The 26,881-nt window shown below is 38.6% G+C and overlaps 1 long non-coding RNA gene across 2 annotated transcripts in view; it reads left to right on the top strand.

The window, feature by feature from the left end:
- LOC132516808 (uncharacterized) overlaps window positions 1-26,881 on the top strand; it is a 196,967-nt gene that overhangs the window by 121,106 nt on the left and 48,980 nt on the right. For both annotated transcript variants that reach the window (XR_009539469.1, XR_009539471.1), the window contains exon 3: window positions 21,409-21,584. This is a non-coding gene — a long non-coding RNA (uncharacterized LOC132516808). The remainder of the gene's footprint in view (window positions 1-21,408; window positions 21,585-26,881) is intronic.

Raw genomic sequence — 26,881 nt, 5'->3', positions numbered from 1 at the left:
CATGAATACTTCAAGAGAGCTTTCAAATAGCTAAGAGTTTATTGAACAGGTCTCCTGCATTTTGTTCTGACCATTTTAGTTCAACTTTATAATTATTACATACGTATCTAACTTGTGTTTAAGAAGGAAAATGTCTGTAGCTACTATTTGATGTGTAGGTGGTCATAAACCTCCTTAAGCCTTCCTTTGCTAAAAGCAGGCAGACACCATTTGCCAAATGTAAACAAAAGTGAGCACCAAAGGTGTGTGTGGGGTGCTTTTGTAACTAGGAACCCACAATTTAAAACGTTGCAAATTTAGCATCACACAGCCAGAGTGAAATTAATTTGATAAATACGTTTTACATTATTTGAAGACATGTTTATCAACTCAGTCTAATGTTCACTATCTGTTTCTTGTTTATCTTTCGGGAAGAATCTACAAAACGCTTCAAACTTTGAAGTGTCCAGCGTTTTTCCTTAATCTGAATAGCATCCTATTTAAAAAGTTCTATAAATTTAACACATGGGACATTAGTGTTTATGGCCTTCATTCTTAACCTGAAGAATACAGTCCAGGATTTATCTGCCACCAAAAGGCACAGCAAGAAACTGGTTTAGTCTGTTTGAAGAAGAGTGGAAATATTTTAACCTAAAGTGGAAAAGAAAGAAATATGAACTGAATTTCAGGAGTTAGAGATATATATATATTTTTCCCTTTTTTTTCTTACTTGGATTAGATGAAGGAAGTTGATATGTTAAAATCAAATTTAGGAGTTTTATGAGAAGAGAGAAACTTGTTCAATGACACCTACTCCCCAAAGAGAACAGTAAGATATTAAAGGTAATTTGGTACAGAGGTGCTAATACCAAAAGAAATTTATACTCCAATCAGATGAGAGCAGTTGTTCTTCTTTTTATTAAAAGTACTTGCTTGGACTTCCCTGGCGGCACAGAGGTTAAGAATCCACCTGCCAATGCAGGGGACACAGGTTCGAGCCCTGGTCTGGGAAGATCCCACATGCTGCGGAGCAACTAAGCCCATGCGCCACAACTACCGAGCCCACGTGCCACAGCTAGAGAAAGCCCACGTGCAGCAATGAAGACCCAACACAGCCAAAAATAAATAAATAAATAACTTTATATTAAAAAAAAATACTTGCTTCACCAATGGTTGTTCTCACTTTAGGGCCCTGGTTAGGTCTGATAGATTATCTCCTCGAAATTGGCTAAGTGTCAGGCTTTTCCTAGAGGGAAAGGTTTTAAGGATAGTGCACTATGTTGTCACTGGAAACTGGGGCAAACCTAGAAAACTTGGGGCCTTGGAGACAGGGAGTCTCCAGTGATGGCTTAGTTTCACCTTTCATGTGCATTTCTCCAGATTTGGCATTCCTTCTATTACTTCAAATGGTCTCTTCCCACATTTGTAGAAGACAGACAACTTAATTAGAATGCAGACAACTAGGAGATGTTACATATTAATCCTCGAGAACAAAGGTTTACTGATGAATGAAAATATGCATATTTAAGAAATATATTGATAAAACGGAAGCAAGAGCTTACAGTAGGAACCAAGAGCTCCAGACCTGTCAGTAACTTCTCCCTTGCTTTTTGATGCACTTCCCTTTTATAGTAAAACAACTCAGCCGTGTGATTTTTTTTTTTAGAGATTTTTTTTTGATGTAGACTATTTGTAAAGTTTTTATTGAATTTGTTACAGTGTTGCTTCTGTTTTATGTTGTGGTTTTTTGGCCTCAAGGCATGTGGGATCTTAGGGATAGAACCCACACCCCCTGCATTAGAAGGTGAAGTCTTAACCACTGGACCGCCAGGGAAATCCCTATGTGATATTCTTGAGAACCAGATTAGTAGACATCTCAGTGATAGAAATCAGAATATAGGTTTGCCAAATGCAAAACACAACCTATGCCTGTGAATTAGAGAGGCTGTGAGATGTTCCCACAGCCTTCGTATTTATTTTGAGAGGCACAATTCATAGCTATTTATGACTAGAGAAGCCACCAAAAGCAGATATTTTGAGCAGAGAATCAGCGCTGGGAAAAGTTAGATGCTAGACAAAGTATGTTTTTATAAGAATCATGCTTTCTTCTTTTGCTGTTTCTGTGCTGGTAGGTAACCAGCAGCTATCTTCTCCTTCAACTGCTTTTCAGCAAAAAGTCAACTAATCCTCACTTAAATGTTAACTGCAGAGGGGTTTTACCCTGCACACGGAAAATTGCCGTTGAATAAAGAATTCCTGAAAGTCAAACAGTTCTCTGGCTTTAAAATGAAAGAAATGAATCTAGAATGCTGGCAATTCAGTGTCTTCAAAGAGAAAGGATGATCCTTCTGAGGACACTTTGGTGTTCCTCGAATCAGATTATATGTGTGACCACATATTTTATCTAGACCATTCTTGTCCTATGTATGCTGTGATGTCTCTTCTCTCTTTGCGCCCAGCTTGCCCCAAGCACCGTCAAGTTTACAGAGGCTAGGTTGTAGAGTTTATATTTCCACTGGGAAGAAGAAGGTTCTTTTCTCAGAGGAAGGGCCCTGGGGGATGAGTAAGAGCGCTGTTATATCTTAGCTACTTTCGTTCTTTTTCCAAAGTGTGGGGGCAATGGAGAACTAGGGGAATTCTGTCTCTCCCCTGAGGTGAGCAAGAATCCACAGGCTTTATTGATGGATATACCCTTTCTAAGTCTAATCCTCACTACTCTCCATATTGTTTTCAAACTGTCCTATAGACATCCTGTTATTTTAGAGAACTTTATCTAAATGGTACTTTAGGATTTGATACCATCTGCTTGTGTTTCCATTTTATTCGATTGCTGTTCTTATTGGAAGGAGTTAATGACATAATTCAGGAGAAAGAAAACCTCCTGGAATTTGACATTAGCAAGAAGCAGTGGTGCGCTAATTTGGTCATTGTACATATCCCAGCTTGGTATCTCAATTTTAACAGTAGCTCAAGTGCTAAGTCACTGCATACAGATGTTGAAGTATGACCTCAGGGGCTCCTTAATGTGAAGACCATTATACCATCTGTACTTTGTTGCTGACATGCTTCTCCCTCTAGTAGGCAGCTAATTTATACAGCACTCATGATCTTCTGCTTATTGGCCAACCAGACAGAATACACACAATTTCTAAGGCAAGCTTTCAACTTGCAATACTAGTCTCCGGATATAACTTATTTCAGAAGTCATAAGACGGCAATTTGGGGAGCTATAACATGGGTATAAAACTACGTTCATATTGTATGAATAGTTGGAGATTCAGTTACACATTTGAAATATGCAAGAATGAGAGCTCACTTTAAAAATTGGGCTTATTTAAAAAATATGAAAACAGGTTATTTATTTTGGTATGGTATATAGTATTACATGTATTTGGAGAATGGGACTATATTTTGCTGAACTGGAAACTCTGCCCTAATGTTTAAAGTTTTTTAATATAAAAAGATTAAACTTTATTTAGATTATTTTTTTAAATAATTTTAAAACTTTGATTCAGGTATACTTTTTTTAACACTACTCTTACTCAAAAACCAAATTTTATCACCTAAGACTTAGTATGTGCCATTTGTATAGTTCTTGTCTCTTTTGAATAAGAACATGTAGTCCTACTAGTTTCTTAATTAACTTAAATGTTTGTTTTACCTTATTCAAATTAGTTAAACTAAGGAAAGGTATATATTCCCAATAATAATATAAAAATAGACCAGAAAACTTCATCCTTCTGGCCTATAAAAGTTTATGGAAGAAAGTTCTCTTCAGTTTCCATAGATCCAATAATTTATGATAAAAGAGTGTGGGGTGGAGCCAGGGGGTAAGGTAGCAACCGTTTCCCACTCCTGGCATAAAATAGAATTTACACATTGTTAACAGGCTGGAAATAACCAAACAACAGTGATTAAGAAGATAACTTTTATCTGGCCAATCGTATCTTTTCCAAGCTTAAGCAAGCTTTTAAAAACTGGAAATCTTTATTTAAGCTTAGCTCACTGCCATGATCTAATTGCAGAGGACTCGAAACCAGCAACCAATAACTAGGGTCTCTGAAGTGGATAACTTCTTACAGTAATGTTGTGTTTTCTGTCTCCTGCATCTGCCAGGAAGTCTTTAGAGTAAACTTAACAAATATTCCAGAAAAGTGTAACTTTATTTTGAAAAGAGATGTGACTGTAATGGGTATCTCTTTTTGTCTCTATCTCTGAAACTCTGTCTGTGTCTCTCTTTGTTTCTCTCTCTGCCTCTCATCAGTTTCGCTAGAATTAGATGATACCGTAAAATGGGCTCCATGGCATGGAGGTTTGAGAATTCCTTTTTATAAAATTAGTTTGTTAATAATATATATTCCTAGGCATGAAATTTCATGTCATGTTCTCTTGTGAATTGGCACTTGAAGACTAATTGTACTTGTTCTTTCTTCTGGAAGTTTTTCGGTGGCCTTTGACCAATCAGAAATAGTATTTTGACCTGATCCAACATTAGGTCATTAAAAGTAAAATCCCTTTCCTGTAAGAGATCAATTGTAACAGTGTATTCAGTTGCCAAAAAAAAAAAAAAGAAATTAATATTCTTTATTTTGATTAAAAAAAACTACTTGACAATCATAATGACTATAGTTTTAAATTTGAGGTCTGTGTGAATGGAATGTGAGCCATTCACATATGACTGAGAATAATATACTACAAGAGGGAATGGGATATTTTAGCACAAGACTGAGAACCAAGAGGTACAAGCTCTGTTAGAAAAAAATGACTAATCAATGAATATGAGTCCAGCCAGGATTTCAGTTATTCTCAACAACTAAATAAAAAAGTGAAATTATAGTAGCAAAAAGTAACTTTCATATTATAAAATGACATGACTTACTGAAAAATGTAAATGGCACATTCAAATTTTGTGTTGCTATGAGCATTTAATAAGATGGTGTACATAGAGTACCTAATATGGTGCTTGGCACTTAGGAAGGATCAACAAACAGCAGTGATGTTTGTGATGATTTCTTGAATTAAATTTTCTACAGTAAACAATCTTCATTTAAAACATGTTATTTCAACAGCAGCCACAAGATGGGAGTATTTACCTTTATAGTTAAGTTTTTTCTTTTTTCTTTTCTAGTTACACTGCTGAAGGAATTGGGTATTTTGCCTTAGCTACTTCCTTGTAGAACATAAGAAGTGTTCACCTGTAACCAGAGTGGTTTTACCACATATTGGTTTAATACACATCAGTTGTAATGATGCTAAATGTTACATGTCTTGGGGAATTTGTAATCTAACTAGGTTTTCTTCTGAAAAATTCAGAATCAGTTTTGATCCTCTTCTGTGTGGTCATGATGCTTCTCTAGGTGATGGATTTCCTCTTCAGTCTCCATATTTATCTATGAGGATAGAAGCAAGAAAGAAATTATAGTTTAAAATTTGCACTTTGGCTGGTGAAATACTGGGCATGATTTGAATTGTATATGATCAAATCTAAGACTTTAGGTTGACTTTTTAAATAATTATCTTTTTTTTTTATGAATTGAAGGCTAACTAGCTGGAAAATATACTCAAAGAGTTGTGAAAGAGGAACTCTACTTAAAAGAGTAAAGTTATTTAAGATCTATAAATGATCATCATCATTGTGTTTTTCCTGTCATTGTGCATATTGGAATATTGCACGTACTTTGTTCAAGAATATTAACATGGGAGTGTCCGGTCTTACTAAGAAGAATTGGAACTCACACATTCATTCCTGCATTATTTAAAAATAGACTCCTTATCTATGGCGGATTCCTTTGCATTTGAAGGATCCACTTTCGTTCAGAGGGAACCATTTGCCAGTGAAATATGTGGAAGCCACATGCATATATAGCCTTATTTTTATTTTTATTTTTTTGCGGTAGGCGGGCCTCTCACTGTTGTGGCCTCTCCCGTTGCGGAGCACAGGTTCCGGACGCGCAGGCTCAGCGGCCATGGCTCACGGGCCCAGCCACTCCGTGGCGTGTGGGATCTTCCCGGACCGGGGCACGAACCCGTGTCCCTTGCATCGGCAGGTGGACTCTCAACCACTGCACCACCAGTGAAGCCCTATAGCCTTATTGGTTGGCAGATGTCCACTTTGGTGAAAAAATGAGCTCAACTTTTCTTTCCTGTGAAGGCTATTTGTATAAATTGATCTGTGTGGAACTAAAACAATGCAGATGTTTTACAATTAAGTTTATTCATAGATAACATTAAAGAAAATGGTTTTCATTAAAATAGGAATATATAAATGAAGAAACTCTGGATTGACATTTTCCCCTATTGAGAACTTAGAAACTCCATTTTGGTAGTTTTCCTCGTATTTGTATTCCACAGAATCTATATACAAGAAAAGGAAAAACATATACCTTTGTTGGAGTATCATGTATAAAGGTAAGGATACTGTATATATTATCTATAGCTCCTCATTGCCCTCTTTTGATGAAGGTATATTATGCATATTATTCTAAATTGGAAGACATTAATTTTGGAGCAGAAAAATTGCTTTAACACTCTGATGAAGGCATATTGGTGCTGCAAAAACATTTGATAAACAGAAACCTCAGTTAAATAGAGTTGGAAAACCAGGAGGGGACACTTTCACACCCTTTGATGATAGTAGAGCCCAGCAGGAAGAAGAAAGATTCCTCTCCTTTCCTGGCAAGGACTCAGCCAATGAAGAGCCATGAACTCTTTGTTTATTCCAGCCCTCTCAATTTCCTTTTCTCCTCTATAAAAGCATTCTCCTTCCCTTGCCGTGCAGGGACTTGCATGTGGCTTGCCATGGTTGTAGACCTCAAATTGCAATTCTCTGCTGATCCTGAATAAACTCGTCTTTGCTGGAGAAATATCTGGCAGTCTATTTGTTTCAGGCCAACAGTGCAATCACCTATACTACACAATGTAGAAACAAATTTTTTATTATTTGAAGAAATTCTATATCTTTAAATACTTAAGAACCATAATCTGTTCTGGGCCTTCCCTTTTCCTCTTTATAAAAGAAGGACAAAGATCCACAGAGGTTAAGTGATGGACTCAGGTCACACCATGTAAATAGTAGAACTCCAACTAGAACCCCAGATCCCGGCCTCCAGGTTGTGGCTTTGTGCTTCCCCAACCAGGCCTTGCACTGTCTACAGTGGAATTAGGCCACTACCTCTCTGTGTTTCAAGCATGGCTCTCCCACTTCTTCTTCAGCCTATGGAAGAACATCTCGTTTTCTTTCATCTCATTATGAGAAAATAGGAATAATATTTCTATTATTTTCATAATAGAAAATAGGAACTTATTCTTCTGTCCTAAGTAGTGAATGGCTTAAAGCAAGTTCTGTCAGCTAATGATTATTATAGAGAATGGTTCAAGATAATCTGATTCAAAACCTAAATTGCTATTTTCAGGAAATGTCACCCAATATTTAATAGCTTGAGACCACCAAATTCTATTTAGCAGATCAAATATCATATACTGCATTCTGCAAACTAGAACTGGATTGCAGTGGGAAGTTATACTGCTCAACGTAAGACTTCTCTTGGTGCTGTATTATGTCCATGCTCTATGGCAAAGAATTCTTGGGTGTTGATTGCTTATTTGTCCAAGCGTTGGAGCAGACCCAGAGCTATGTTCTGAGGAATCCTTCGCTCTGCCAATAGGAGTTTCTTGACCCACCTCATGTGTAGATGGGGTAGCCATCTATTCAGCAGCAAGTCTCGATTAGGCTGTTTAATTGCTATAGGAAACCTGCTCAGCTGATTGCCAAGGAACATGGATTTGCCCTTAATCAGCAGCACACAGTATCAACACTATAAGTTCTTGCCAAAGAATACAATTTTGAACTCTTTGCTTTTCAATTCCTATCAAAATCTTGGTTTTGAGAAATTATAATCAAGGAGGATTGACCGAAAGCTAGGCAAACTCTCAAATGCTGTAGATGGCTTAAAAAAATGTATATCAAGCCATCAAAATGTTACAAGTCTTTACCATGTTACAAATTTTACCATGTAGTTTTAGCCTCTTCTAAAAATGTTTTTAATCAATTACATTGGGCATATGCCATTAACTTGCATGGAAGAAGAAGGAGCCATGTGAAGGAAACTTGAAGTTCTTAAGGGAACATGGCTGAGGAAGAGGTTCATTACATCTCAGAGTACACTTTTAAAGAAAACTCATGGGAGAAGTTCTTCTCAGGTCTTAGTAATAAGAAAGTCATCTCTTTCTGAGGTTTTTTTTTTTTTTTTTTTTTTTGAATTCTCATAGCTATCAAGAATCTTTTTACTGGTTTTCTCTCTGTCTTTGCTTTCATTTCTAGGAAGCACTGAGTCAAATTTGCAGCCTGTTCCTAGCACACGTGAAATGCGTTTTTTTAAAAATGTACTAACCAAATTTTCCTCCTTCCTCTATATTTCCCTTTTATGTACTTTATCTTACTGTTTGTATTTTGAGAAGTCATGGATTTTTTCCCCAGAATAATATAATTTGCATAAAAGGAAAATCAAGCGCAGGAGACTTTTAGGTGTATTTAGGGTAATTATTTTTTTAAAGTACCTATAAGAATAGTCACCTGCATATTTGCCTGGATCTCTGTGATCTTTCTTGTCCCACTCTTCCCCAAGACATACTACTTCTAATTCTCCATTCCTTTTCCCGCATACTCCCAGCTCTGCTTCCTCTGGCACTAGAACTATAACTAGAGAGAGAACTTGCCTCTCTCCCCTCACAGGGGGTTAGAACAGATGTTAGTAGATCCCAAGATCTCATGTTGAACGTATATCAGATAAAGGGAAAAATGGTTAACTTGACTCCTTGAGATAAGGGGAAAAGATAAAGAAGGGGGGAGAAAAGAAAACGCGTAGAGAGAGGATTTGGAAAAATGTGAGACTGGGGGCTACCCTGGTGGCGCAGTGGTTAAGAGTCTGCCTGCCGAGATGAGAAAAGAGAAGAAAAGAAAAGAAAAGAATCTGCCTGCCAATGTAGGGGACATGGGTTCGAGCCCTGGTCTGGGAAGGTCCCACATGCTGTGGAGCAACTAAGCCCGTGCACCACAACTACTGAGCCTGTGCTCTAGAGCCCGCGAGCCACAACTACTGAAGCCCACGTGCCTAGAGCCCGTGCTCTGCAACAAGAGAAGCCACCGCAATGAGAAGCCCACACACCACCAGAAGAGTAGCTCCTGCTCTCTGCAACTAGAGGAAGCCCATCGGCAGCAACGAAGACCCAAGGCAGCCAAAAATAAAATAAATAAATAAATTTATTTTAAAAAAAAACAAACGTGAGACTGGACATGACCTGGGAGAAGAGGTAAGATGGAAACTGCTGAACCACTGCCATTAGAAGACAGCTACATACTTTACAGATGAAATTAGTTTTCTGGGTGATGAGTGTTGCACACCTCTGCTCTGTTTTCCACTTGTCATCACTAAAAAAGAATTTCGATGCTAATTGCGGGAGTGTATTTTTTTGTGGAATGTATAGGGATGCGTTTTCTGCCTGGGGCCATGAGGGCAGCCCACAGGGAGAATGCAGGATCATGGGAGCCCAGAAGTCTGGGTTAATGTAAGACCCAGGGAATTTGTCAAAATCTCAGGGAGAGATTTGGGCTTCCAAAGGCCAAGACAGTGTGAGGGAAGGGAGAGGCTTCTAGGCAAATTTACTTAAATCATGGAGTGACAAAAGGTCCCACTGATATTTTGTTAAAGTAAGGTAACTATACAAGTTATCGTCTAAACCAGGATGCTTCTGAGGATGAAAGGGGGTACCATTAATAAATATTGTTGTAACAGCAGGTATATATCGTACTGACAAATGATTGCCCTAGGTATAGTACTTAATAGTTTCCAATTATTGGCATAAAGGTTTGTAAGTGCACTTTTAGGAAATACCTATTTACATTAGCTAGTTACAAAGACTGTTTTTGTAAAAAAATTATTATAATTTTTATTCTATATTGGAGTATAGTTGATTTACAATGTTGTGTTAGTTTCAGGTGTACAGCAAAGTGATTCAGTTCTACATATACATATATCCATTCTTTTTCAGATTCTTTTCCCATATAGGTCATTACAGAGTACTGAGTGGAGTTCCCTGTGCTATACAGTAGGTCCTTGTTGGTTATCCATTTTTTTATCTAGTAGTGTGGATGTGTTAATCCCAAACTCCTAACTTATCCCTCACCCCCACCCACACTGCAAAGACCCTTGAATACACTTGCTTGAAGTACTCATCTTAAGTTCATGCTCATCAAAATGTATTTTTTCCAGCCTCCCCCATTCTTTGCATTCCTTCCTTCCTTTGACCCTAGACCTGGCCATTCTAGATTGCTTCTCTTTCTCTCTGATCCCATAAACCTAGCTCCTGTCTCAATTCTCAATCACAAATCTAGACTGTATCACACAGTAGTTTTGTCACTGTCCTTCACTAAACTTTATTACTCATGGTTTATATTTCTATTGCATATCATAATACCTGGCACAAATATATACTCAGTAATTGTCTATTAAATAAATAAGTTAGTTGAAATATCTTTTGCAGTCAATGTCACATATTTTTTAGTCCATAATTTCTTGTGTCAATGTGCCCTGAGGCAGCAGGCTAAGTCCTATGCACTTGTATCATGAACCCTTCAGGCCCTTGGGTTAGATGGCGGATTTCTAAGGTATGATAGAAGCTGAGAAGTGTAATAGATTGGAATTGTTGAAAGTCAATTCTTGGGGGAACCTGAGCCTAAGGGTTGATTGGTGTGATGCCAACCTCTCTCTCAGTACCTGCAGAGAAAACCTTGCTGCTTTCTGATTCGGAGGAGTACTGACTTTTGTTGGATTTTCTGATCTTATTAAATATGTTGTCTTCTAATGCACTGCCAACAAACTACAGATTTCTAATTATTTTGAGGTCTATGACTTTTCATATTTTGAGTGACAGTGCAGTGACAAAGATGTGTTGTGGTAGATGGGAGAGCTGACATGATAGACAATAACAGCTCTCTCAAAGTAGTAGTAAAATCTGCCTCCTACAATAAATTTGTATTCCATTTAGAGTGGGCCTGAATTTTTTTCCTCTCATGTTTCATAGGACTAAGAATGTCTGCATTATGTATCACTATCTGTTTTTTAGGAGGTTTGTTGCTATATTAATGTATGTTTGAAATGTTTTCTGAAGATCATATCTTTCTTCCAATTTTTGTAACTTTTAATCATTGCTCTTTCAAAATTGATTAACTTCAGTAAGGATGATGAAAATGGCATTACACATTTTTCATGGGTATATGCAACCCAGGTAAGTGAAAGTTAGGGTGCTTTTTCTAAGATTGTATTTGTTGATGTGTGAGGTTTTATGATTTAACTCTTTCTCGGTCTGTTCTGTTGTACAGACCTTAGAACAACTCCTGGATCTTATGTGCTATCATGATATCATTACCCTTTTTCCCTTTACTGTCTTCCCTCTTCTAAACCATTATGTACAGCAGCTACTGTGGGAATGTTGTTGCTATTATTGCCTAGTATCCAATCCCCCTTTTATATAAGAGAAGCTCAACTTTGGTTTGGGATACCGAATACGTCCCAGTAACAGTCACGTGTTTGACTAGTGTCCACTCCACTCCAAATTATGGCTTTGAGTCCTAAGTGACTAAATGCAATCAACAAATCTCATTCTTCTGGCCAGTTCTGAAGTTGGCAACAACCCAGTCAGAGTTCATGAGACGCAAGGAGATGTTTACTGATATTTCTGGAGCATAGATGTTTTCTCTCTCCCCATGCTTGGTATAATGTGAGGACACATGGTTTGGAACTCTGGAAACTTGCTATCACCAGAGCAGAGCCCAGAGAAACTGCTAGGCCTCTTTGGAGAGTTCAGGGATGAAGTGGGTACCGTTGATAGTAGAACAAAGGTGCAGAGAACTGAGTTTTTGTGGCTTCCTTGGAACTCCTGGATCAAGCCTCTCCTGGATTCAGAACTTCCTTTGGATCTTCAGTAATATGGGACAATGATTTCTTTTACAGTTTTACGCTAGTTTGAGCGGGGATTTCTGTACCTTGGAACTGAAGAAAATCCACTTGATATGTCAGGATTTCTGAAGGCATCAGCAATGCTTTGATTTCTTACGATATTTCTGATTAGGAGAATGATGGTTGAAAGGGGGTGGAAATTGGAATAAGGAGTTAGAATCAAATTATGGTAGGTGGAATATTCAGCCTCAGAAGTACTGACTCTAGCACCATTTGGGGGAATGGGTGGAGTTACCACTTCTAAACAGAATCAATTTTCTGCTAAAGTTCCTCTCCGTAGAATGGAGAAAAGATAGCTTTCATGGCTATGGTAGGTGGGGCTGACATATTGATTATAAAACATGTGTAAGATCTTCTATTGATCATGATTTACTTGTTGAAGAGATATAATATACAGCTTGTATTGAGTGTACTGCTTTATAATATCCAACCCCAAATTTAAATTTTTCTTGAAATCTTTACTGAAAAACATAGGTAACATATAAACCTTGCTACATTAAGTGTAAGTTGCTGCAAATTTTTGGCAATGTCTCATTTATGTCTACCTCTTTAATCCTCCTTACTGTTCATTCTGTTTTGTTTTTTTTTCTATTCAACTTATATTTTTCTCCTTCCCTTTCCCTTTTGTTCTGTTTCTTTGAATTTATGAGACAATAGTGCCCCTAGGTAGCAGTCCAAAGGTATTACCTGGTATTACCCCTAGTATTAATAGTTAATAAGTTGAACTCTGTATTAATTCCATGATATATTTTTTATTTACAAGAAACAGTTTCATGAGGTTCAACAGCTTATTGAACCTAAGCCACCAAAACCATATGCAGCCGTAGACTTATCTTTCATGAATGATGCAAAAAGATTTAAAAATCATAAAGGTCATTCACAATTATACAAATATGAATTCCACTTTAAAAAGTAAACTGTTAATAAATCAGATAAGAGCTCTAGCACACAATTTTTCCCCCTAGGGAATCAACTCACATATAAAAAGGAATTACCAAGGAAGTATAAAATAAGAATAAGAACAGGCAATTTTCTAACTATCCAATGCAAATTTGTTTATTTTCACACAATTTTCTAACTATCCAATGCAAATTTGTTTATGTAGCTATTAAGTAATATTTACATTATTTACATTATTAAGTAATATTTACATTATTTACATTAAGTAATATTTACATTATATTTACATTAAGTAATATTTACATTATTGTAAATGTAATATTTACATTTACAATATTACATTACAAGTAATATTTACATAATGTACATATTTACAATATTTACATTACATTATATTTGACTCTTTTCCCCGAGTAGAGCTTCACCTTCATTTTTAACTTAATATCTGTGTTATTGAGTCCAAGCTCATCCTGCTTGCCACATGACAGACCAATAAATCAGGAGATGAGGTGTTGGAGCAAAGAATAACGACTTTATTTGAAAAGCTGGGAGTCCAAGAAGATGGTGGACTAATGTCCTAGAGAACCATCTTCCTGAGGTCTGAATGCTAGTTTCTTTTATAGAACAAAGAAAGGGGAAGGTGAGGAGGTAAAGTAAAAAGGCCATAAGTTGTTGCAAATATCTCCTGGTTTTGGCCTGTCTCCAGGAGGGGATATGTTAATTTCTCCTTTCCTGCAGCCCTTCACAGGTGGGCTGGGTCAGGATGCTTCCTGTGAGCTGAACAAAGGTATATTAGTTTTACGTTCAGGCATGGGGGTTGGAGACAGGCTTATGTGTACTTTAAGCTATAGACAACATCCCTTTAGTGATTAACTTGTAACGAAAGCAACGTTACAATTAACTTGTAACGAAAGAAAACAAAGGTTAAGGTAAAAGAAGCAGATCTAATATGGAGTCAGATTTGTTATTCCCTATTACATCTGGATATCATAAGTGCTCCATGATAATATTCTCTTTCAAAGTAATTTCAACATTTTTTCATTTGATCCTAATAATCCTGTTGTGAGATAGTAAAATAATTGAGGCAGAGAGGGTAAATAGTGTGAAATAACAGTTATCATTCTTTCCTCTTTTTCTCTATTCCATATACTTGTTCTATTTAGCAAGCTTCTTAGCCTTCCTGTGGCTCATGGTCTCTATTTATAAAATGTTCATTAAAACATTACCTACCTTACAGGTTGACTTACTACAATATTCATTTGACCGTTGTTTATAACTGAAAATTGGAAACAGTGTAAATGGCCAAAATAGAAGAAAGGGTAGATAAATTTTGTTACATACATGTGATGCAGTGGGCAACCTTTAAAAATCATGTCTTAAAATCAACCTTTAAAAATCAAATCTAACAATAAATAATGTTATGATAGAATGTTAAGTGTAATACAAAGCACAATACACAATCAAATATACAGCATTAGCCAAACATATAAACTAATATTTTATATACTTGGGAAAATGATTCAAAATAAGTAAATATTTTAAGATAGTTTCAGCAATTATATTTTTCAGATGGGATTTTTGTCTTATTTCAGGTTGCTAAAACAAAAATACCATTGACTAGGTGACTTAAACAACAGAAATTTATTTCTCACAGTTCTAGAGACTGGGAAGGCAAAGATCCAGGTGCCAGTCCATTCTGTTCCCGGTAAAATCACTCTTCCTGGTTTGCAGACAATGCCTTCTTGCTGTATTCTCACATGGCAGAGAATGCGTGAGAGCTCTAATCTTTCTCTTCTAATAAGGACACTAATTCCTTGTGGGGGCTTCACCCTTCCAACCTCATCTAAATCTAATTATCTCCAAAGGCTCCATCTACTAACACACCATCTCATTTGAGGTGTTTCAACATACGAATTTGGGGGGGATGCAACCACGCCGTCCATACATAACAGTTACCTTTTTAAGGTATTTTAATACACATTTTGAACGTTTTTTCTACAGTAAGTCCTACTACTTTTATAAGAAATGTATCACAGTACTGTTTCTAATAGGAAAAATCTTGGAAGAGCCTAAATCTCCTTCATCAAAAGGGAAATACTAATTATAGTATGGAACAGTCATACTTGAGAATATTACTCAATTTTTAAGAAGAATAGAAAGATGTCCAAGATTTATTTTGAATAAAAATCAACAAGCAATCCCAAGCAACACCCGTCTTTAAGGCTTGGTCTGAAAATGGAAAGTGTGGACTCACTCAATTAAAATTACTGTCACTTTCACTACTTAAGCAATAACTGATCAGTATGAAGGATGCACCAGATTTTGAGCTTATTAGCAAACGAATCTGCTCCTAATTTCCTAATAGAGACTTACAAAGACTCACAAAGCTTGGAGGTCCCCCAAGTCTATGAGAAGTGGGGAATCCCTCAGAACAGGTGGGAGTGGAGGGTGGGAGTGTGAGCTCCACCTACTCTATAAGCAGTCTTTGCTGAGACACAGGGTTATACTTCCATCCTCTTTCTTACTTTGTTACAGAACTTAATCTAGTTTCAGTGCAACAGTTTATGTAATCTCATTTATTTGGGAGAAAAGTTGTATACAAATGCAAAGCAAGATACATAGTCAGTTGTTTATAGTCATTACCTCTGGGAGGAAAACATAGAAAATGTAGAGGATTTGATCTTTTCCTGTGTGTACTTCTATATTTGAATTTTTTTCCCCCCAACTTCATCTCCCAATTGAGTAATGAAGAAAACAGTAATACTTGTTAGACAATGATTATGTAGGTCTTACCTGATTCAGTATAAATGTAAGTAAATTATAGATTGATTAATAACTCGTATGTTATATATAATAAAATAATACCGAGTCAAGGAAACTTTGCCAAATGAGTTTGTCACCCTGACCTCCAATAGCTTATAAGGGCAAGTAGCCAGTAATATAGCCAAATCAAGGAATGTTATTGGCCACTTGACCAGACTCTGCTTACCATCTCCTCAGTCTGTTCTTCCTATGAATGAGTCTTTGTTCATGACCTTAAAGAAAGTATGTTTTAGCCAGAAGGATCAGTGAACTGTGTTGGACAAGACGTGGGACTATTCATGTGACATTTATTTATCATTTTCTAAGCAGCTATTATATGTCAGTCATGGGGGATGCAGAGATGTGTAGTAAGCAGCCTACACCCTCAGTGAGCTTGCTGCCCGGCAGGAAAAGCAGGCCACTGCAGGTATTATTAGCACAGAATTCAAGGGCTGGATCCGGAGGTGGATCCGGATTAGCAGATGCTGTGTGATCTGAGGCGAATGACTTAACCTCACCAGTGCTCAGTTTCCTCACCTATCACATAGGACAATCATGGTGTCTACTTCTTCAGGTTACTGTGTGGATCAACTGAGATAACATATATAAAGTTTAACTTATTATAATTATTATTTAAATGGATAATTTTGATGTATTGTGACAAGAGCTGTATCAGTGGTCAGCAAAAATGATGTTATGGTAGCCGTGATGATGTGGTGCAGTGGAAATCACATGTACCACTGATACCTTCTGTACCCTTGGTTCATAATGTGAGCACAGGGATCCTGAAGTAGGATGCTGGCAGTGTCTTTAGTGGTTTTGAGAGATTCCATTAGTAGAGTCTCTGCCTCTTAGGAGAGGTTCTGCCGGCTGCGTTTGGTGTTCAAAACAGTCTCTTCACTATAGGTCTCAGTCTCCTTTGTTCACAGAAGAACAATGATTCATAAACCATTAAGAGATCCCAGTCTGTAGTTCCATTGTCTACTGTGAGGGGCGTGTTGGGGGATGTGACTCCCTTTCCACTGTATTCTTCCATGAAAGGGGCTTGAAGCCCATGGGCAGAAGGCTAGATCGGGCTTGAACGCGTCCGAATGTGCAGACCCGCCCACTGCACAAACCTGACCCTCTCCTTTTGCTCTTACTCTGTGTTCAGTGTTCTTGCCTCAAAATTGACTGTGGATATCTTCTTTCTTCTGCTGGACAGAGTGCCCAGAGTTAGTTAACACACTAGCTGGAGACTGTTACACTGGAGGATGAAGGTGGCCAAGCAGGTTCCATTCCCCTGTCATAGAGCCAGGGGAGAAATGCACCTTCTATCGCAGAGGGATTGGAACTTAGAATAAAGGTGGTCCTCTGGACGTTGTAAGCCCTTTAAGCAGGGGTGAAATTGTTTTGCTGAGAAGTTGATTGTTATGACTCTCAGAGGTTTTTCTTTTTTTCAGTATTTGCTTTTTATGGTGCAGCAAGGCACTAAATGATTTAAGGGTAGGTCTTATTCAAAGCCACTTGTTCTGCTTCGCTAACTCATGGGTTCTAAGTGGCTCGTGAGTATCCTTTTAAATTCCTATTATGATAAATGAGACCAAATGGCATGTTTTGCCATATTGTCTAAATTGGTCACATTTTTCTATATATTGCCTGACTCCTCTAAAATTATAAAATAGGTTAGGAGATAAATTATGTAAACCAGGACTCACGCTCTAGAATTCAGCCTCTTGTGGATAGCATGCCTCTCTATTAAAATAAGAGGAAGCTCAGGAAGAAAACAGTTGGATTTGTGACAAACTTTCCTGCCTTGGCTAAAACGACTTCTTTTTCTTCTCTTTACTTTTTGATGTTTATGTTCATCATAGATAGAGATCTTCCAGGTCCCCAAGTACTTCAGCACCATAGGTAAAGTGGGAACCTAAGAAGCCAGTGCCTGCCAGAGGCCCATATTGCTTAACTGGATTGATCTTGTACCATGGTGTTAAAAAGAGACATCATTAGTTCCTAGGGGCTGTCTTCAGGATGTCATCAGAACTGAAAAAATGACTCCACATACCAAAAGAGGGAGAATGTGGAAAAACAATGGTCTGAATATTGTTTATGTGACTCATCACAGGCAGACACTGAATATTCAGATTGTGAGAGCAAGACAGTTAAATTCTGTGAGCCTCATTTTTCTTATATGTGCAATAGGTCAAAACTGTTGTACCAATATCTTTTTTTGGTTTTCATATAATATATCAATAATAGGCTAGGTAATTAGATCAAAGTGTTTTACCTAACAGAGGTTCATCCAGGAAGAGGAAATCATTAATAACCCCTCACCATAGTAGTCAGAATACCCTCTCCCTGCCAAAGATGTCCAACCACTAATCCCTGGAAATGTGAATATGTTATAGATCTTAAATCGGGAGATTATCCAGGATTATCAGGTGGTTCAGTTTCATCACACGAGCCTGTAAAAGCAGAGAACTTTTCCCTGGCTAGAAGCAGAAGAGGAAGGCAGAGAGATGCAGCAGAAGGGGAGAGATCTGAAGTGTGAGAGCAACTCTCCCTCTGCTGTTGCTGGAGGGAAGTCACGTGGAACCCATGAGAAGGAATGCAGGCAGCGTGTGGAAGCAAAGGACCATCCCTGCTGACAGCCAGCCAGGACCTCAGTCCTACAACAGCAGGAACTGCATTTAACCGATGACCTGAAAGAGCTTGGAAGGTGGTTTTTCCCTAGAGCCTCCAGAACAGAACACAGTATGATGATACCTGTATTTAGTCCACTCTAAGTGGAAGTCTTCACTAAGCCACACTGTGCCCAGACTTCTGATCTATAGAACTATGAAATGATTAATGGATGTTGTTTAAAGCCACTATGTTTGTGGTAATTTGTTACAGCAGTGATAGGAAACTAATACACCCTCATTGCTAGGAGAAAAAAAAAGCTTGAGGGAGGTAATAAAGCATGTGGCTCCAATACCTGGTCTCCTCGCTCTTTCAGATCCTCAGAGGCTGCAGATGGCAGAAGGGGACACGTGCTGGAAAAGGGTGGGCCTCCCGAAGGAGGTCTCTGCACAGGATGTTCTACCTACCTGGGTGCCAGGGCATCATCTCTTGGTAAAGGCAACTTGGCAGTGTCACTTGCTTAGGCGACAGGAGGCCTTGAAGTTGAACCTTCCTGGGCAGCAGTTGGTTCCACTGTGCATGGGTGAATCCACGTAGTCACTGCAGGCTCCACCGCAGGGTTTGAGGGGAAGCTGAAAGCCAGTGTGGGGTCCACTGGCACAGGGAGCTCTTTGGAGCCCTAAGTAGAGCAGATTTTCTAAGCTGTCATAGTTGTTGGATTCAGTTGTAAATGCAAATAAAGCAGGCAGCACTAAAATAACAGCATTGCCTTGGAGACCAGAGGGCCAGAGATGCAGTGCCCGGAGAGAGACTGGCTCATTCTCTCCACTGTGAGGTGGTGGGAGACACACACCTCCCTTCCACTGGCACATACATTCAAACATAATTTTGTAGAGGAGCCAGAGAGATGGACAGAAGACCAAGAAGTCTAGGACAAAACTTATTATTTTTCTAAGAAAGAGCTTTACCATCATAAAGGAAGCATTAAGATAATCAGATGACAATAAAGTTAAAAACCTGATGAAAATTGTTTCTATCCTGCTACCGATTTTAGGGGCTCAGGAGGAAAGACAAATTAATTAAAAACAAAAGAATTTCCTTTTCTCATGATGATGGATGTGTCAACCGGACTGGTTTACGAGATGCCCAGATAGTGGATAAAATATTTCTGGGTGAGTCTGTGAGGATGTCTCAGGAAGAGATTAGCAATGGAATCTATAGACTGAGTAAGGAAGATCCACCCTCACCAGTGCAGGTGGGCATCATCCAGTTGGCTGAGGGCCTGATTAGAGCAAACATGTGGAGGAAGGGTGAATTTGCTCTCTTTGCTTGAACTGGGGCATCCATCTTTCCCTGCTCTTGGACATCAGTGCTCCTGATTCTTGGCTTTTGGACTCATACCAGACGTAACACCATCAGCTTCTCAATTCTCAGGCCTTTGAACTCAGACTGAATTACACCACTAGCTTTCCTGGCTCTCCAGCTTGCAGACGACAGATTGTAGGACTTCCTGGTCTCCATAACCACGTGAGCCAATTCCTGTAAAAAAAATCTTCTCTCATAAATATATCTGTATATATCCTATTGGTTCTGTTTCTCTGGAGAACCCTGACTAATGCACTCATGTTGTGTGAATTTTATTTGTGACTGTGCTACTGTCTACACCTTTATCCCCCATAAAAGTGTCAGTTCTCAGAGATCAGGGCCTAGTATCTTAAAATTATATCTCTTGTATTCCCCAGAATTCCTAGATTTCAGCACAAATAATAGGGGTGATTCAATGCAGATAACTGGCCTGTTCCTGCCAACATTTGTTCTGGTTGGTCAGTGCCCATATTATCCAATTATTCAGTATTCTAATATCATACCTCAAGTGAATTTTTCCTTTCACATTTTATTATGATAATTTTTTAACATACAGAAGAGTTGAAAGAATTGTGCATTGCATATCCTCACTACCTAGATTCTGCAGTTCATCTTTTGCTATATTTGCTTTATCACACATATGTCCATCATTCCTCTAGCCATCCATCAGACCATCTTATTATCTTTTTTGATGTTCTTAAAAGTAGGTTTCAGACTTCATCCGTAAGCACCTCTGCACATGCACCATTGATTTAGAGTTTGATATTTGTTTACTGCTTGTTTGTTTTTTTTTTTTAAATAAGACCCAGGCTGAACATATATTTTGTATTTGGAGTTTGACACATGGGGTAATTAAGATTAGCACAATGATAGCTTGACCAATAGAAGCCTACTGTGAACAATTGATAGCTGAGTTAGGAATTTGTAGACCAAGATGAAATTTTGATTACAATAGCAAATAGAGGTCCTCTTAATAATCTCTCTCATCAGCAAAGTTTATTTAGAATAAATAGGAGAGAAAGTCAGATACATTCCAGGAGTCTGAGGTCTCAAGGTAAAGGCTGATTCTAATGGAAACTCTCTAGATTGTGATGAATCATATAGCTTTCCCAGCAAAGGTTAAAGGAATATTGATGAAGCCAGAGATCATTTCAGCTGTTTTAAAACTCTCAGTTTTTTGACCTATGCTTCTATCAGGTTATGAAGCTAATATTCTCTCCATCAGTTGAACAAGCTATACAAATCATTAAAATGGTACATTTAGACAACTGTCTTACTTCATCATATAATTTGTCTGTGCAAACAAGGTCTTGTGGTTCTAACTATTGCTCTCACCTCAAAAACTTCATAACTTATACAATATGTACACCATTTTAAGTGTCTACTAATGGTAGACACACAAGGGAAGGGAAACATCCCACAAGGGAAGGGGAATGTTCACACAAGGGAAGGGGAACATCATTCCTTGGATAATAACTTGGTAAATTCTTAAAAAACTGATTATATTGTATCCAGTTATCCCAGCATGTTGCATCTTCATTGCCCCCTCCCTTCTTTCTCCCCTCATGTGGGGGCAGAACTGGGCTTCATTCTGAGTCATGATTTTGGAATTGTTTTTACTTCTCTCCTACCCTGGTATGGAAAAATCTCAAAAGCAACTGAGGGAGCTGAAAGAATATGAAAAGCCTGCTATAAGCAAGATTTAGCTAAGGAACATCTAAAAATTGATTTGATATTTGTTTCATAGGTGAAACTTTATCCTTGGTCAGCTTGAGGTATTGCATTGCAAACCAATCAATCCTGCCTGATCTTTCAAAGTCTGCAAAAGCCTAAGTGACCTGTTGTTACACAGTCTGCCCAAAGGACGTGGGCTTCGTCGTCTACAACACAGAAGAAGAGATCCAATCTTAAGTTGAGACAAAAGTAAGTATATGCAACAAAGTGTATTTCCAAAGTGCTCTAGAGGCCCTCTACTCTTGTGGCAGTCTTGAGCAAAAGATGGGGAGAGGCTCAGGTTGAAGAGGAAGCTGTATGAGGAAGGTAAGCCTAAATTCCTGTTGTTACCTAGCCCCATATTGTTGTTTCCAGAGCATTATCAAAGTCTTCATGGATGGAATTTTTTGACACAGAAATTCTGGATTCGCACAGTTCCTGGCACCTAGGAAGTGCTCCATACATGGGCCAAGTGCTTGCTGAATGGAAGTCCACAATTCAGTATCTAGAGCTGTGGGCAGAGGCTTACAATCAAGGTCTATCCTCCTTCTAGAAGTCTAGGTTCTAAAGGATCCATCCTTCCACAGAAAATGCTTGACCACCAATACGGACATACCTTCATTTAGGGGGACTCTGGGGATGTTACACCACAGCTGCAAATTTCAAATTTGCAAATTTCTAGGGGCCAGGTTTGTATTGTAACTGCCTGAAACAGGCCTAGTGTGGGAAAAATAGCACAGGCATAGCAATTGATTTTCAGCTACAGCCTCAGGGAAACAAGAGGGAGTGGTGAGGACTGTGGCAAACTAGAAATCCTGTGCTCTGTCTAATGCGGGCAGTTGCATTCAGCTTCAGTGGTTTAATGCCTCATGAAACTGCATGCTCAGTAATGGGGACTTACTAATTTTTCAAGAACAGCTGGAATTTGATGTGAAATTATTAATTTTTAAGATCTGACAGACTACCAGCATTTGAGATCTCAGCTCTCACTTTAATGAATACAAGGTTCTAGTTTCAATTTGGTGACAGAATGGCCATTCCAGCATCAAGTGTCAACATATAGGGAAGTGTAACTAATGACTGCTACTGTGTAGAGTCAGCAAATCTCTACTTCAATTCTCTTTTCTTTTTGTGATGAATCTTTCTGTTGTGTTGAATCCTGTCTAACAATTATAACTATACCTTTTAGAGTTCAGAGGAATCTAATCTCTGTGCTGGTTTATACTGATGGAGGAAGCTAAGTTTCCAATAGTCTGAACTCACAAAACTGTTTAGTGTCTTACTCGGAACAGAGTGACCAGTCTCCCCTGCCCCGGTCAGCGTGTTAACCAGAAGAACATGGTGCCTATCCACATCCAGCTGAATTTCACATCTGTTAGGCTCTTTTTCCACAAACCTCAAAGAACATGTGCTAGATCAATTTTTCATCCTAAAATTTCTATAGGGCCTGCAATATTATACATGAAGTAAAATAATACTAACTGAACTTTGGGGAAACTGCCATTCTTCCTCTTCCATGCTCACCATCACATTGAGATAACTGAGGGAAAAGGCATTAAAAATTACTAGTGATAATGGCTGGACTGAAGGCGGGTCAGGTGTAGGAAAACACTTAAGAAAGGCAGATCCTCCTCTAGAGTCCACTAGTTAGTTCCCAGGTTTGTGTTATCCCTGATTCCTCACGGCACTCTTCTCTCTCTTCTGGCAGACATATTCTCTAAGAACACATTTGAGGCTCAAACACTTTAATGTTGAATTTCAGGCAGCTTCTTAGCTCAATGAAGAAGAAACATCAGGGCAGTGTGTTGCTTTAAAGGCAGTTGAATATACAAGACATCATGGTTTTTCCTGACAACACAGGGCAGGTGGGGTTTGCATACCTCATAGGAAATGTGTCCTCTGTGTTGAACCACAGGCTGGGATGGTGAGCAGGGAAAAAATCTACAGGTGAGCAAAGCTCAGCGTACCTCTGTCATGATTTAGGCAGGATGCTAAAGGAAGTGTTATGGCACCCAGAGGACAGGAATTGACACTTGGCGGCTGGAAAGGCAAGTGGTCATTGTCCCAGTGTGTCAGGCATTCACAGGCAGGATTCGGTCTCACAGGAAGGACCAAATCATGCCTCGATTAGTCAGGGATTTGGAACGCACCTGAACCTATATGTGGAGAAATCAGAGTACTTGGTTCAGAGACCAAGACTGGGAAAAAAGGTGAACTTAACTGGATTTATAGTTCTGAAGAGGATTAGTATTGGCTTCCATTGGCCAATACCTGAAAGTTACTGTAGAGGATTGAATTGTGTCTTCCCAAGAGAGATGTTCTTCTTAAATCCCGGTAACTATGATTATGACCTTATTTGGAAATAAGGTTTTTGCAGATGTTATTAAACTAAGGATCTTGAATAAGATGATCCTGGATTTAGAGTGGGCTCCAAATCCAATGATTGATGTCCTTATAAGAGAAAGGGGGCTTCCCTGGTGGCGCAGTGGTTGAGAGTCTGCCTGCCGATGCAGGGGACATGGGTTCGTGCCCCGGTCCGGGAGGATCCCGCATGCCGCGGAGTGCCTGGGCCTGTGGGCCATGGACGCTGGGCCTGCGCGTCCAGAGCCTGTGCTCCGCAACGGGAGAGGCCACAGCGGTGAGAGGCCAGCATACCGCAAAAAAAAAAAAAAAAAAGAGAAAGGAAAGAAAATTTGAGACACAGAGAAAAGAAAGACACATGAAGATGGAGGCAGAGATTAGAGTTAAGTAGCTTCAAGCCAAGTAACACCAGGAGCTACTTACACAACAGAACCTAGGAGAGAGGCATGGAACAGATTCAGAGCCTCCAGAGGGCACAAACCCTGCCAATGCCTCGATTTTGGATTTCTAGTCTCCAGAAGTGTGAGACAATAAGAATCTGTTGTTTTAAGCCAGATGGTTTGTAGTACTTGTTACAGTAGCCCTAGGAAACTAATACAGCTACCGTGCCTGACCTCTGACATTATTATTCTCTAGCTGTTGTTTTCCAGCTAATTGTGAAAGAAGTATTTGTTTTAATCACCTTTCATTTCTCTTTCCTCTTTTGTTCACAGTAAAATCTATTTTTTTTAAGCTCTGGGAATGAATTAAAAATTAAAGTTCTATGGTTATAGTAAAAAAAGAAATCAGTGTCTAGATGATTTAGAGTTGGTCATTAACTGGAAAACATAAAAAATTAAATCTCCATTCTAGAATTAACTGCAGTATTCACTCAAAAAATTATTTTTCATTAATTTATTCATTATTCAACCCATTTCAATCAAATGAAATATTTACCACATGCCTACTCTGTGCTAGACATTATTCTTCTAATTACTTGGAAATACATGATGAATAAGAAAGACAAGGTATCTGCCCTCTTTGCATATACATTTTGGTGATCTAGACAGGAAATAAACAATTAATCAAATAAGTAAATAATTCCAGGCTGTAATAAATGTTGGTGACGTCTCCATTTATTTTCCTGTACTCCCTGGTATTAGCACATTTTGATTCTTGGTTTTAATGGTCACTAATTGCTGAATAGAATGAAGGGAGAGTTCAAAACATAGCTATTTAAACTAAATCCCATGATTCGCAGGACCCCTGTTGGATTTCAGCTCTATCATGCCTGGTTATATCTGTATTTGAGCTTTGAATTCACACTAAATGGGGAATCAAAGCCATTTAATTGGCAACACAGCATTGTTGCTGTTACTTGATACATAATTGAAAATAACCTCAGTGGCAGCCCCAAAGCTTAGATGTCAGAAAGCTTGATATCCTTTCCCTTCTAATGCAAATCACTAAGGAAAGAGCTGAAAAATTGATTCAATGTTATATGGACTGTACAGAGGTGTTAATACCATGGAGACTTATTTCATGTTAAAAAGCTAAGATAGCACAAAAGCTCAGGAGTAAAAACAATTTATATACAGATATCAGAGTTCATTATTTTCTTGCTTATTTTTTTCCATTTGCCCATATATGGAGTAAGTAAGCTATTACCGTAACTCACAATATGGACTAGCTTCAGTTTCATTTGAGGTGACAGTGTGACAGATGTCAAGAAACCAAAGTATTGTGAGACAAGGTCTCCTCCCCACCCCTGCTGGCCCAAATATGCAGAGTTTACAACAGGAAAGGAGAGAGACTGTTCCATCACTCTTAAACTCTTTACAAGATCAGAAAAATTTAAAAAGAGGCTCAAACAGAGGATTGAAAGGGAGACTGACAAGTAGATTTTTTGGTGAGAGTAGTTGTGCTACTGTGAGGCTCCTGACCCATCTTTGGGAAAGGGTAGGGTGGAGTTACACTAACTCCCAGTGCAGTGAGAAGGGCTTTCAGAGGCCTCCTGGGGAGCATTGGGAGGCAGAGAGGATGCTATCTTCTTGAAAAACCCAAAAGCAAGGGCAGGGTTGACTTAGCTGCTTTGTTGGAAGAGCCAGGACAGTCAGTGATGTAGTGTTGAGAACAGTCCAAGAGTTTGTTGTGTCAAACGATGCGTGAGTATTTCCCATGCAGATGTGGACCACACTGCAGAGGTAGCCAGAAAGGGATCAACTTGGATTCTCTTCCATAAAGTCTGCAAAAAGCAAGAAAGTCTCAGCGGAAAGAGGCTGGATTTCCTGGATGCCCAGGATCTGAGAAAACGTCTATCTTAGTCCAAGGAAATGCAGAGAGGAATCTCCAAGGAGACTCAAGAGCACCCCATGAAATGTACTCAGCTGTAACATCTTCAGAACCAGAAGGGAAGAACTTGTCAAACTCAGCAAGACCTGTTCTATCCTTATCTTTCCTACTGTTCATTCTAGGGAGAATGCAAGAGCAGTTAGAGGCAGGGGGAGACAGCGAGCAGGGAGATGAGAGAAGACAAGCAAGCATTCTATTCCCACTTCAGGTTTCAGACCTCAGCAGAAGAGAAGGTTTAAACTGAGATTAGATTTTTCATTATTGCAGAGAAGTGAAAAACCTAAATTTTGCCTTGAGGCTGCTGGCAGTCCATTGCGGCTGTAGAATTGTCTGTTACCTGAGAGTGAGTGGAAGATTCACAGACCTTCAAAAGTTTTCATACAGGGGCAGAGGAAGAGTAGAAATGTTTAAAGTGATGCTTGGAGAGAGAATTAGAGATGCATTTTGATCACAGGTCCGTGTCATACTTACTTAACCTATTGGTTACACTTCATTATTGAAATATTTTCCATAGATAGAATTCTGGGATTTGAATCATTGTAAATTCATTTTCTTTAATTTTTTGTGACATTCAAGTAAAAAAAGTTTTTTGAGAAGTAATAAGATCATACAGTAATCTTATTAATACATAACATTAAATGAAGTGTTTTAGTATTCTGACAATATAAATCTTCAAATGAGTCATAAAATATATGCTAATATGTACAGTATTTATACTCAAGTTCTTTCTGTTCTATGTCATTTATGAGGCCAGAAGGACCATTGTCAAAGAGGAATTGCAGGTTAATGACATGGTCCACCATGAGGGACTAGCC

This window comes from Lagenorhynchus albirostris, chromosome 3 (genome assembly GCF_949774975.1).
Source record: "Lagenorhynchus albirostris chromosome 3, mLagAlb1.1, whole genome shotgun sequence".
NCBI lineage: Eukaryota > Metazoa > Chordata > Mammalia > Artiodactyla > Delphinidae > Lagenorhynchus > Lagenorhynchus albirostris.
Note: the sequence above shows the minus strand (reverse complement) of the source record. Positions and strands in the feature narration are given on the sequence as shown.